Below are 14,141 nucleotides of genomic sequence, written 5' to 3'. Positions count from 1 at the left end.
CCCTTGTTTATCAAAGAAAACAGGTTCAACAAATAATTACCAGCTTGTGGGCTCCTTGAACCTATTTTAGCTTGGGAGAAGCTTGGACTCGACTTGGTTAAAGCTGGATACCGGATTATTCATTTAGTAGACGAGATAAGTTCAAGCTAATTATGAGCCCGTTTGCCTAGATGAGCCCGACTCCAAGCCCATTTTGAGAGCACAGTTAGCAATACGTGAGACTGCAAAAAATCATTAAGACTGAATACATTATTTGAAAGGATTCACATTAAAAAAAAAAACAAGTTGCAAAAAAATCATTGGGTAATACATACAAGTTTGATTCTGTTTTAATTTTATAAAATGAAGTAAAAATAAGTCATATGAGATTTTTCCATGAAAAATAAATTAGGGTACAAAAACTGTAACTGTAAAATTCATGTTCAAGAATCGTTATGATCTAAATCCAAGATAGGATCCACCATAGAGAGGAAAATAAGCATACCAGAGAGAGAGAGAGAGAGAGAGAACCGGAACAGGTTCCACCAATAGATGGATGATGTCCAAATGAGTTGAGGAGATCGTTGGTCAGCGTGCTAAGCAGACCCCTTGGGCGTCTGTATAGCATTTCTAGCCACTGATCTTGGCATCATCACTGTCTTTCGCGCATTCATTACGCCTTGGCCTGTGCCGTTAAACGATCGTCATGACCGGCCCTGCTGCCTGTGCCGTTGTTGATTCTTTGAATGGAGGGTGACGATTAGGGATGGCAGTGGACCGGGGGAAAACGGGGGCCCGCCCTGCCTCACCTCGTTTGGACCGAGAATAAAGGGCATGAAATGGGGGAACGAAGGTTAAAATTCATCCCAGTGCGGGGATAGATTTACACTTTCCTCCGCCTCGCCCCATCCCTGTTAACAAAATTATTAAAATATCCTAAGCTAATTAGTAAAATTACAAAAAAACCACAATGTATATGTTACCAACCCTAAATCCTACTCGTCAAAACGGAGCTAGTCTCCGCCCGAGAGAGAGTTTTGGGGGATCGGCGTCTTCTGGTAATCTCTTTCGATCAAGTTCGTCCTTGATTTTTTTATTTTTTTTGCTTTATTATTATTATTATTATTATTATTACTGTTACTATTTCATTGGAAACGGGGTGATTTTCGTTTTGCTACAGTTTGAAGATTAGGATTCTTTTCTTTTTCTGTGGTTTGTTGTTGACTTGTCGTCTTGAATAATTTTCGGGTTGCAGCAGATCAAGAATGATTAGTAGGGAGTTTATCGCTCTGAGACTGAGAACGGACGATTTTGCGGTGCGGTTTGGATGGTTGTTGGTTTAGGATCTTATTCTGTTTGGGAAAAGTGTGTCCGTTTCGATGGGGTATGCGATAACGATCTTTTTTCGTCTTAGCACAAGTAAAAAATCTGTGTGAGATATTGCATGATGTTGCTAATTGCAGCCGAATGGTAACAACTGCAGATAAATGTCACATATCTCACTTCTCGGGAGAAATCTCTACTCGAATTAACTTTTTCAGTATTAAAAAGGCACTGATATGCTTGTAACTTCTATATCCTAGGTAAAGGGGAAAAAATCTATTCACACAAACCATAGGACCATCAATCTAAAAGCAGCAGCAAAAGTGTTGAACAAACTGATTGGAAGTTGATATGAAGTCAGCCAAGCCACTCGCCTTAATCTAACAATATATGAGCAGTCAAACAACAATTCTCTCCTGTTGTCATCATTATCCATGGTTTGATAAATTTTGAAGTACTCGTAAAATATGAGTTTCTATTTCCAATATATTATATTTTTTGATATTATATCTATGTGCAGGTAACATGGCTGATTAAAAATCAACTGGAAAAATCACAAAAGAGGACCTTTTTGTGAAATAGTGTGCCTGAAGAAATCAGGCTCTCACTTGCACACACACAAGCAAGCACATGTTAGGTTCAACGGAGATTTCCAAAAGGACAATTTCAAAGAAAAATAACCAAAAACATTCCCTTCAAGAATGATAACTGTGATAGGACATGTTTTAGGATATATTTACACTCAATGATTTAGGCATGTGCCATCTCATCAAGGTTTTTAGTTGGACAACTGTGAGAGGGATGGCAGAGGACAACTGTGATACTGATAGGAACTTTACCTGGCTATTGCTGGGAGCAAGGGTAAAGCCTGGGGACAACTGTGTCCTTAATACAGTCTATGCATATTCTGCTTTATAGCATAGGTTATTGTTTTACCTTTCCCATGAGTTGACATATGCAGGATGGACAATCAGTGGGCAATCTAGAATTGGGCATAATATGTATGATCTCTACTAGAATTACCACGATTTATCAAGTGCTGTTTTATTTAAAACCTTATAGACTTTTATGGAAGGTGCCTATGTTGGGCTTGAATGTAATTCTCTTCACTTCTTAATGGAAAAAGTAAAGGTTTTATAGATTTTGGAAAACTATAGGCTTGTGCTGGATGAGTGTTCTGTGCAGAGATTTATGTCTTCTATCACTAGCTCATTCTTGATGTTTTTTTTTTCCTCAATTTTTCATCTCTTATTGCATCATTCTGGCTCTCTAAAAGATTATTCTGTCTTATTACTATACTTCTATTATTTTTATTTTGAACCAGATTTTAGTGAAATTGTTATATGTATGCCAATTTTTTGTGAATGTTTTGTAGATCAATAAGTTGGTGGGCAGTAATTTGATATGGAAGAGAAAGAACCAAGAACCAATAATTTAATTTCTCAACCTTCAAGTTCACATAGTATGTCTCAAGCTTCGATAACACTAGTTGATAACAACCATGTTTCAATGAAAGATAATGAAGATCAATCAACTAATTAGGGTACATTGGCACTTGAACATACAAGTAGGCATAAATCAGTTGTATGAAAATATTGCACTAGAAAAAAGATTGGTGGAAAGGATAAGTCAGAGTATAATTATTGTCATAAATGTCTTGCTGGTGGTGCTAAGGCTGAAACTACCCATTTGCATGATCATATTAAGATTTGTCTTAGGCTTAAGCATAATAATATTCAACAATATATTTTGGCCACCAACAATAGAGAATTGACAATTTGTTTAATATGTTGGGAGAAGGGATCTTGCTATGATGATTATTCTACATGAATATCCTCTTAGTATGGTTGATCATTATGGGTTTAGAAAATATTCTAATACTCTTCAACCCTTGTTTAAAATGATTACTCGAAACACTGTGAAGAAATATTTAAAAATTTTATAATGTGGAACGAGACATGACAATGAAGTTGTAGAAAAAAATAAAGAGTAGAGTTATCATCACTACAGACATATGATCATCTACCAATCAAAAGAATGGATACATGGCTATCACTGCACACTTCATTGATAATTCTTGAAGCTTGCAAAGTCGAATCATAAGTTACCTGTCAAATGTCATTCTTTTTTTTTCAATCCTTACTAACATATTTTTTCAATATCGATATTTAATCACCTTCATTATATTATGTTCAGGTTTTTATATGTGCCTTATCAACATACCAAGGAAGTTCTTGTTGAGTGTTTGATGGATTGTTTGTCCGAGTGAAACCTTGATAGGGAGTTGATAAGTTTGATGATGGATAATTGCATCACTAATAATGCAGTTGTGGATATTTTATTGAATAAACTTCTATTTGGTTCATTAATATTACATGGGTGGTTGTTTCATATGTGTTATTCAACTTGATTGTCCAAGATGGTTTGATTGTGATTGGAGAAAGAACTGAAAGAATTTGTGATAGTATTGCTTATTGGACATCATCTTTCATGAGAATACAAAGATTTGAAGAGGATGCCCATTAGATGCATATTTCAATTACCAAGAAACTTGCTATTGATGTTAAAACTCGATAAAACTCAACTTTTCTCATGCTTCAAACTACTTTGCTTTATAAAGATGTTTTTACTCGTTTGACATATTGAGATCCCCACTATAAGCGTTGTCCAACAGAAGAGGATTGGGAGGTGGCACAAGATAATTGTGAGAGAGTTATTTCATCACGCAACAAAATTATTTTTATGTATAAAGTATCTTACAACAAATGCCTACTTTTCAATTATTTATGGGATTAGAATTGAGATGACTAAGTGATCCAAAAGATGTGAAAAACATGGCGCTTAGAATGTTAGAAAATTTTAATAAGTATTGGAGTGTGATCTATGGTATTATGGGAGTGACCATTGTTTTAAATCCAAGATACAACTTGAGCATGTTGGAGTATTATTACAAGAAGATTTATGGAGATAATGAAGCTTTAAATGAAATCACGAGGATTAATAATTTTTGTTTGGAGTTGATTAATGAATATAAAAAACAAGAAAAAACTCCAATGAACGTCAACTTTCTCCTCCTTAATCAAGTATTGGATCCAAATGTCCATTAATTGATGATCTTTCTGACTTTGATAAGTTTATATAATCTAAAGACATGAAAAAAGTAGGTGGACAATCGGAGTTAGAACATTACTTAGAAGATGTGATGATGCCAAGAACTACATATTTTGATATACTATCTTTTTGGAAGTCAAGTGGTCCCAAGTATTCTCCTCTACAAAAGATTACAAAGGATATATTTGTTATTCATGTCTCCACAGTTGCTTCAGAGTCTGCTTTTAGTACAAGCGGGAGAATGGTGAGTCTACACTGTAGCAAACTTTTTCCAACTATAGTAGAGGCTTTGATGTGCTCTCAAAATTGGTTGTGGGCTGAAGCACGGGTGTGATCGTTGAAAAAAATTTCCCTTTTCCTTTTCCTCATTTTTTAGGAAAAAAAGAAGAAGAAACTCTTTGCAAGGTCTCACTTGATCTTTTTGAAAAAGATGTTTTGAAATTACTCGCTTTCGTTTTGAAATTTTTGCGAGAAAATGGAGAGACGAGATTCGCTCATCGGTTCAAGGTTCAACTGTTCTTGGTGCCTTTACCAGGGGTAATTGAACAGAGGATCGAATCAATGCCTTTTGCTTTGCCTAAATTTGTCTAAGTGATTATTTAAAATCCTAAATGCACAGAGAATCATGCTTGTGTTGTGATGTATGCTTTTAGAAATATTTCAGAAATTTGGGATTTTCAAGTGATTTTGAAATAGGTTTTGAAAATACCCTTTAGGAAATGGTTCAGAAATTGAACTTGATTTGAAAAGATTGAAATTTAAATCCAAAATTTGAAGTGAATTTGAGATTGAAAAGGAAATTTGAAATTTTGAGAGTTGAATTTGTAACTGAGATCAAAAGTTGAAATAGAATTTTGAGAGTTTAAAACTTAGAATTTAAAATCTGAATCTAAAATGAATATTTGAAATTGAAAATGGATTTGGAAGAGAGTGAAATTGGAAAATAAAAGACTAAATTTTTAAAGTTTGGAATTTTGAGAATTGAATTTGTTTCTGAAATGGAACTTGAAATTTGAATTAGAGACTTTAAATTAATTTTGAATTTTGATTTGATGTTTGAAATCAGAATTGAACTTAGAATTTTGAATTTCAAAGTGAATTCCAAAATTTGATTGAGAATTGAAATAAACTTCAGAATTGAATTTGAAAATAAAAATACATTTCAAAATTTTGGGATTTTGAAAAGAAGTAAAGATTTTGAACTTGACATTTGAATTTGAAGTGAAATTCAAAGTTTAAGATGTGAAATTCAAAAAAACGTGAAGTTCAGAAATAAGAATTGAAAGTTGGAATTTGAAGTAAGATTTAAAACTGAATGAAATTGAAAATATAAATCTGCATTTGTAAACGGAAGTTGAAAAATGATTTTGAATTTTAGAAATGAAAACTGTGTTTTTTTAAAATTCATTTCAAAAATCACTTGGAATTTTGAAAATAACTTGAAAGAATTTGGAAAAGATGGCAAATCATGATGTAACTCTATCTTAAATGATGAATACATTAAAAGAATTTGTTTAAAGATTGAAAGAAGCAAATTTCATTCTTTAATAGAATTGAAATAAGATTAAATTGTAATACATTCATGACTATGGTCACAAATATATTCTAATCTAATCTTTATTTGAATTCTAACAAAGAATAAAATAGATTTTTGTGCCTTTATAGAATTTAAAACAAAATTAATTTTCAATATATTCATGACTATGACCATGAATATATCTCAAATTAATTCATATCTTAAATTCTGATAGAGAAAAAAAAGAAAATTTATTTTAGAAAAATATGATGATTTTCAAAAGGGGCCTGAAGTGTAGGTTAAGTTTTATTCTATAAAAGATAAAAATCCTAAGTATTGTTCGCATTTTAACTATGGTCATAAATGTGAATCATTTACTTAAGGTTATTTGCCTCCTATTAGAATGGTGCACGTGCCATTCGTGTTATACCATAGTGCTTTTTGAAAAATAAAATAAAATGAAATGTCACAAGTAATTACGAGAATTTAAAGTATAACTAAATGCTCATACATTCTAATCTAAACAGAAAGGCAGAAGTTCTCATTAATATGAAGTTATTACAATCTTAAATTAAAATTGAATGTTGAAATTTTCTAATCTAGGAAAAAGAAATCCGGGTCTTCCATGCTTTTCTACAAAATATGATATAGCACAAAGCAACAGAAATGCAGAATATAGAAAGAAATTGAAAATGCTATGTTAACACTAACATACATATGATTATGCTTATGCTCTAATGAAAATGTATATGCATATGTGAAGAAGCAATGCCTATGCATGAATGAGATGCATATGGATTTGCCTAAGTGTAATGCTTATGCTAATGAAGAAATGCATATGCATTTGCCTAAGTGCAATGCTTATGCTAATGAGAAATGCATATGCATTTGTTAAAGTGCAGTGCTTATGCTTATGAGAATTGCACATGCTAAAGTGAAGATGCACATAATGCTAAAATGGAAAATGTCTAGGTTGTTGAAAGGAGAAAATGCTTGTATTATTGGCCAGCATCTGCACAAAGAAAGTATATGGGCCTTTTGGAATCAAAACTGCAATGACATGGATTTCTAAGTCCAAGGGCCCATATTTCAGGTTGTAACTTATTATCTTCAGAAAATGGATTGTCTTTTGGAATTGAGTAATTTCCTCAGAAACCTGGTTTGACTATATCAGCAGTACTTGGAATGTTATCAATATCAAGGCGCATAATCTTTCCAAGCCAAGATTTTATTTTATTTTGAGCAAAATTGAAAGGGTCACCCCTACTTCCACTATCACCCATCATATGGTATAAGTATATGTTTGCAGGACCAAAGAGAATCTGTCCAGCATGGTGAGATGTATAGGGAAGACCCATAGTAAATATTCTCCTTATTTCCAAAGAATTAGCAGTTGTTGACTGGGAGGGTGGTATTGTGCCATTTGCAGAATGCTCTGCAACCACTGTCTGAACCAAACTTAGTAGGGTCATAGTCTATCGCAGCATTACATGCGCATCTTCCAGAACAACCTGGTGTCTTCGTCTTGCCATAGTTGTAAGAAACAAAAAAAATGCCCATTTTTAACAAAATCTAGATGAAATACTATTTCCATTCGGCCAAACTCTGAATCAAAATGTACTATATCAGTTAAATCAAGAAATGGATTGGACTCATCGAGCTGTAATGTTTCAACAGACCCAGCTTTAGGAACGGTTGCCAACCATATTTTTCCAGCTTGGTTGGATAGAAATATACGACTGCTACCATCAGGATGGCTCGCCATATTGAGATAGGAACCATAAAAAAAAGGAATTATCAGTTGTACTGATAATTCAATTCAAGTTTTGAATAGTGTACAATTCTCTTCAATAACAAATTGATTGAAAATACGACATTAAGCAAAATCACTCATAGACCGTACACAGAGGAGGGCATCGGAGATGCCGGAGAGAGGGGTTGTGGGGGTGTGGGAGTCTTGATTGTAGAAAGGAACCTGTATCACTATTCTTGTGCCATAACCTGTCACCAGTAGAGACATACAGCTTGCTAATTTACCAAAGAACAAAAGAAATCCAAATGCAACAAACCAAACAAAGGAAACATCATTCTTGATTTGTTCTCAAGTACAACAATAGCAAGATTTGTGTTTCAACCAATTTCGAGCTTAATCAAGGTTGACAGAAGAGAGAAGAAAATGGACAAACCAAAAGGATGAAAGGAAACCAACAGTCTTGTAGCAAGCATTATTGCTAGAAGCACAAAAAGTGAGTATCCTAGATAGAGAGTAGCAGAGGACCACTAAGACTGCAGAGCTCGAATACAAGGTAATTGATTGAATAGAGGAATATATAGATTGCAACAGAACCAGATGCAAAGAAGGATTTCCACCACCATTTTCAATCCTCCGCACAAAGATGCATGTAAATAAGCACCAGGGAGACCTCTGCACATACTACTACAAGAAGAACCAAAACAATGAGAAGGAAACCAAAAACATAATAGACTTGCCCGAGCCATAGACTCGACATGATAAAGAAGAGCTCAATGAAGAGAATTCCAAGAGGTAGTGTCCCAGCTCCCAGAACCAAGAACCACGCTGGGTATTCAATTGGAGTTGCTTTAGCTCCAAAATAGCCACCGACTAACATTAGCGGAACAGAAATGCAGACTTTGATGCAAATTAAACACAGACTTTATGCAAATGAAACCAAATGCAATGATGATTAAAGTTGTGCTGTAAAGAAAATGCAGATGCACAAATGATACTAGACGATGAATAGAAGAAATGTTTAATGCATAATGAACATATGCTGCAGAGATGGACAAATGATAAATGATGTGATGCAGAATAATGCACAAATGATGAAAATATATGCAGAATGAAGTGCGACACTCCAGCTACAACTAATATGCGATGAAATGAAAACAGATTTATCCAAATTCAGCATAGAGAATGCAAATCAAATCAACCAAACCACCCTAATTTATGAAACAGACGATTGTGACCAATGAAATCAACGATCAGATCAAACACAGAGAATCAGATCAAACAAATGAAATTAATAAAAGAAATGTAACAAATGAAATGAACAAATTAAGTTAGCCGATTAAATGAATAGAAAAAATGAATAGATGATGAAATGTGGTGAATCAAAGTGAAATAACAGAGAAAAAAAATGCAGAACAATAACTCAGAGCAGAACGAGAGGGAGATGCATCATGGAGCTGCGTGTTGTATCTCAATGTTTAAGCAAACTTCATATGCAGATATTATGCAATTAAACACAGATGTAATCTGACGCTGGAGATGCTAATTGCAGGCTCAATTCATTACAGCTTAGATTAAAATGAAAGTGGGAATATAGATCGAATGAAGATGGAAGGAAATAATGCTGAAAATTAAATTAGCCATGCATATTAATCGCAAATCGCAGAAATATCAAATTGATATGATGTAGATCAAAATTAATGAAACGAAACAGAATTCACAAATGAGATGTGATGGAGTATGATTCCGATGAATATAAAATCAACAAATCCAATAATATGCGATGAATGATGAATCAGAGAGATCAAGTGTTACTAATCAAATGAAATGGATAGAAATATACATAGCGAAGAAAAAATGTGATGGAATGAGATTTTGACACAGATCTGAAGCTAGAGAGCTTGCAGATCTGATGTTTAGTCAAATGATACTGGTGGATGTGGAGGAAGCAAATGCAAGAATAAATAATGAAAATGTAACAAGGAATTACAAAAGAAAAGAAGGAAGATAACAATAAAAGAAAAATGGTTGACATCCTATTGCAAAATGCAAATCGATGCTACTATAGGCAGATCGATGTTGCATATGGTGCTTCAGTGGAGAAGGAACAAGAAACCAATGCTATGAAAAATCCAAAAGAAGAAGAAAGAGATTCTCACCGTGTCTTTGTATGCTACTGTTGGGCTGATCTCCTTCAGTCGATCAAGAAGAGAAAAAACAGAGGGAGAAGAAGAGAGAGGGGGGGGGGAGAAGGGAGAAGGAGAGGAAGAGAGTAAGGGGGAAAGAAAAGGAAAGAAGGAGAAGAGGAGAGAGTAAAGCTCAAAGGCCCCCTTGTAGTGCTCGATGGTCCCCTTGCCTTCCTTTGTGTTGGTTTACAACGGAGGAGGCCGTTATAGATTTTTTTTCAGAAATGGTCCCTCGAAGTTTTAAAAAATTTCAAAAAGGAGGTTTTAATTACAAGGATTTTCAAGAAGAGGGTAAAGTTACTTTCTGAATTTTTTTCTTTTATGTTTTTGAAAGAAAAACCTAAAAATACGAGGGAGGGGAACCGAATGAAGTTTTTAAGAAGTTTTGTAAAATATTTTGCTTTGAAATTTAAAGATTTCTCAAAAGGAGGTTTTGTGAAATAACAGGGTTAAATTTTAAAAATCAAGTTTCAAAACGGATCTGGATCCGCGATTTTGAGCAAATATCGAGTTTGGATTTCGAATTGAGGAAACATGAGAGAAATGGATCCAAATGGAGATTGGATCTGGATAAAATACCTGAGCCTATACAAGGATTTTCAAGAAGAGGGTAAAGTTACTTTCTGAATTTTTTTCTTTTATGTTTTTGAAAAAAAAACCTAAAAATACGAGGGAGGGGAACCGAATGAAGTTTTTAAGAAGTTTTGTAAAATATTTTGCTTTGAAATTTAAAGATTCCTCGAAAGGAGGTTTTGTGAAATAACAGGGTTAAATTTTAAAAATCGAGTTTCAAAACGGATCTGGATCCGAGATTTTGAGCAAATATCGAGTTTGGATTTCGAATTGAGGAAACATGAGAGAAATGGATCCAAATGGAGATTGGATCTGGATAAAATACCTGAGCCTATACAGAGAATTGATTTTGGATTTTTTGAAAATAGAAGATCTGAGCTCATAATTGAATTTGGATATCTGATCTGGATCCGAGATTCAGTCAAATATAAAAAATGAAATTGGATTTCGGATCTTCAACAAGGAAGTGAATCCGAGAATTAACCAGAAATTGACCCAATTGCTCTTCTGACAGACTCAACAGGTGGGTTCTAGGGGCAAAAAGGAAAATTTTGAAATTTTGAAAAATTTGGGGTGTTCACGAGGTAATAAAATAATAATTTTATAATTAGTGAATGTTTATGTTATAATGTGTAACTAATGCATTATTTTTTCATTTATAGGTTCATCATCATCGAAGGATCCATAGTGTTACACATTCTTGGAAGATATGGATGTGATGAATTTTATCTTTTACTCTCTTTTATCTGCTACTATCACTTGCTGACAAAATCTATGGTGTTTGGTTAATAGGAAAGTGAAGTAGAAGATACAAATGCTATCAATGATGATGATATTTAGAGTTTAATGAGCTAATGATAATTCTTTATTTGCAAGTTCATTAGCAAATCGTTAGAATTTTCTCTTACATTTATTTCGATATTTTCAGTTACAAATTATTTAAAAATAGTCAGTTCCTCGTGTCTTGTTTTATCTATTATGGATAGTTGTGATCCTGTGCGGCTTTTTTCTTTTTGACATTTGCATAATGCTGGCTACACAACTTTATAAACATGAAAAACGTTGCCCCAAGTTCACTATGTCATCCGGTTTGGAGAGTTTGCAACTCGCGCTTCTACTGTTTTGCCTTGTGGCATCTGTATGATGTTAGATTTGTCGTTCTTTACTTCCACATTGTGATATGTGCATTAAATCTTGTGAATTTTTTAGGACTTTAAACCCACAGCAAAAGCTTTTGCTCCATCTAAGAAGCCACCTCAAGCTGTACTGAAGAATGGTTCATTGCTAAAGAAGAAAGAGTTCAGCAGTAGTTCAGAAAGCGATCAGATTCTGATGATGTATGTTCTATTTCAGTTGCTAATTGTTGATCATAATTCTAATACATAAGTTGATTTGCCTTTTTTTGAGTTTGGGGTAGGGGAAGTCAATAGTTAGATGAACATTGTTGCTAGATTATTGCTTAAATGCAATTCATTAGTTGCATTAAGCTGTTTTTACATTTCAAGAATGATTTATGTGTGTATGGGCATGGCACATGGGTTCACAAGGGTGTAGAGGATGAGTGAATGAATGCGGTGCCTGTGTGGGTGACACATGAGTATGCATTATTTATAGGAGAAGGGCAGGTTAGTCTCATGTTAGAATAAAGAGTGAGCCATGTCACATTGTTGCAAACCTATTGTACTTTTTGTTTTAAATGTGGAAGTAAAGAGTGAGCTATGTCTATGGCTGTCAATGTATCCTTTTGGTCCCCTCATACATTCACAAGCTTTCATGGTACACAAAGCGCCCCCTCACCCCACACACAATATTCAAAAAGTGCATGAGTAGATGCACAAACACGTATTCGCTAACCGGAGCTTACAAGAGATAATGTAGAAAAATTGAACCACACATGACAGCGATTAGGAAAAGAGTTGGTATGATGGAAACGAATCAAAAATAGAAATTACCTTTCTTATCGGGGCGGGGATAGGGATGGGGATAATTATTTTGAGACGGGGCGGGGGTGGAGGTCCAAAGTCCCCCCGCCACGGGGATGGAGGTTAAATTTTTTAGACGGAGTGGGGGTGGAGACCTTGTCCCCCACCCCCGATCCACTGCCATCCCTAGTGACGATGTGTGGGCCAGCCATTCAGCAGCTTATTGCCTGCCCTCATCCATCCACAAGTGGAATGCTTCCAATTTCCGTCGCCATCTCTCTTCACCCTCGCACGTCGATTCCCAAGAAATATAACAATACTATAAAATTATATAAATAGAGACCCTGCTTCACCGGCGCTATAGTCAACAAGCAGAGCAGCAGACCTTGGACTAACATGTCGATTTGGGCTTTTTTCTGCTAAATCACATCATCTAAACAAGCGTCTTTTTTTGTCTTTGGTTTTTTCTGCCCTCTTTAATCCATGCACTGATAAAGAGTGGTCACAAGAACTGATACAAAGTGGTACATTCTAAAGGGGCCCGGAACCAGTCACTTCAAGTCCTCGTTTGACAATTATCATGGGTTACAAAAGTATGGCTTCTTAATCACCTCATGAGACCGAGTATATTAAAAAGAAAACCAAGCCCCCCAAGTTTTCTTTATTTTTAACAATCCTGGTTACACCAAGCATTATTCATGCATGGAAGAAGGGCATCGATTGCGTGGATCTTGTGTTCTGTTTGACTAAATCTGTCACTTCTTTTTCTTTGTAAAAGTAGGTTAGTCGTGTATTGTTGATCAATTACTTGGCTGGCATGGAGAAGTGCCACCTTCCCTTTGCCAATTAATTTATAATGCACACTACCAGAGAGGTAGCGGGCCGGTGAATACAAGCCAGATGTAATGAAATTCGAGAATCTTGCAAATCATAGGTGCAAGTTACATTGACTCAATCCAACAACTTACACGTATTTATAGTTGTTTCTTTGCTATAGATCAAACCTTCAATCATGTTTTTTTTTTTCTGGAAGAATAATACAAATTTTCGAGTCATGAAGTTTTAATATGTTTGAAGCACCCCATTTTTGAAGCACTTCAAAAACCCACTTACACGTCACCAGTAAAATGATTTAAAGATTATTCTTACTAAACAAACTACATATATAGAGATCAAATTCAAAAGGTTCAACCTAATAAAATTATGAAAAGAAGGTGAGCTCTACTAAATAGTTTATACTTTCATTAATACCGAATATACCCTTAAATTGTCATGTCTGGCTGAATTTGTGTCTTCACTAAGCTGGTTATACTCAAAATGATGAGGTCAAAGGAAGAGAGGTGTTAGATTTATCAAATTCAACGTGGTTAAAATTGATTCAAATGGTCCAGTAAATCGTGCAACACCAACCATATTGAATTAGTTTTGAATAAATAAAAAAAATCTTAATTACAAATAGATAAAAAAGAATGAAGAATTTTTTTTTAAAATGGTAAAGAGAAAAGGGAGATGGAGAATAAGCATAGGATAGAATTGTTTTTTTTTTCTCTGGTTAATCCATTGGAACCCCCATTTTTTTCCCCATCATTGACTGCACATTGGGGCCTCCTGTTGGTAAAACCCTTAAGGTCCCTGTCCACCGGGGAGTACACCCAGTTTCGACCTTGCATCAAGGGATGCCACTCATGGGTTTCAAACTTGTGAAGATAGAATTGCATTTGATAGCATTTGAACTTGTTGATCTTTTAAGAGAACAAACAGCTTAACCCGAACGCTTAACA

General features: G+C 34.7%; 1 long non-coding RNA gene across 1 annotated transcript; it reads left to right on the top strand.

The window, feature by feature from the left end:
- The first annotated feature begins 990 nt into the window (after positions 1–990).
- On the top strand, positions 991–12,173 carry LOC149814006 (uncharacterized). Its single transcript, XR_016428195.1, has 2 exons — positions 991–1,037; positions 11,648–12,173. It is a non-coding gene; the product is annotated as an uncharacterized LOC149814006 (long non-coding RNA).
- Positions 12,174–14,141: the final 1,968 nt, after the last annotated feature.

This window comes from Nuphar pumila, chromosome 16 (genome assembly GCF_984573655.1).
Source record: "Nuphar pumila chromosome 16, dmNupPumi1.hap1.1, whole genome shotgun sequence".
NCBI lineage: Eukaryota > Viridiplantae > Streptophyta > Magnoliopsida > Nymphaeales > Nymphaeaceae > Nuphar > Nuphar pumila.
The sequence above is the reverse complement of the archived record's forward strand: the minus strand, read 5'-3'. Positions and strand labels throughout refer to the sequence as shown.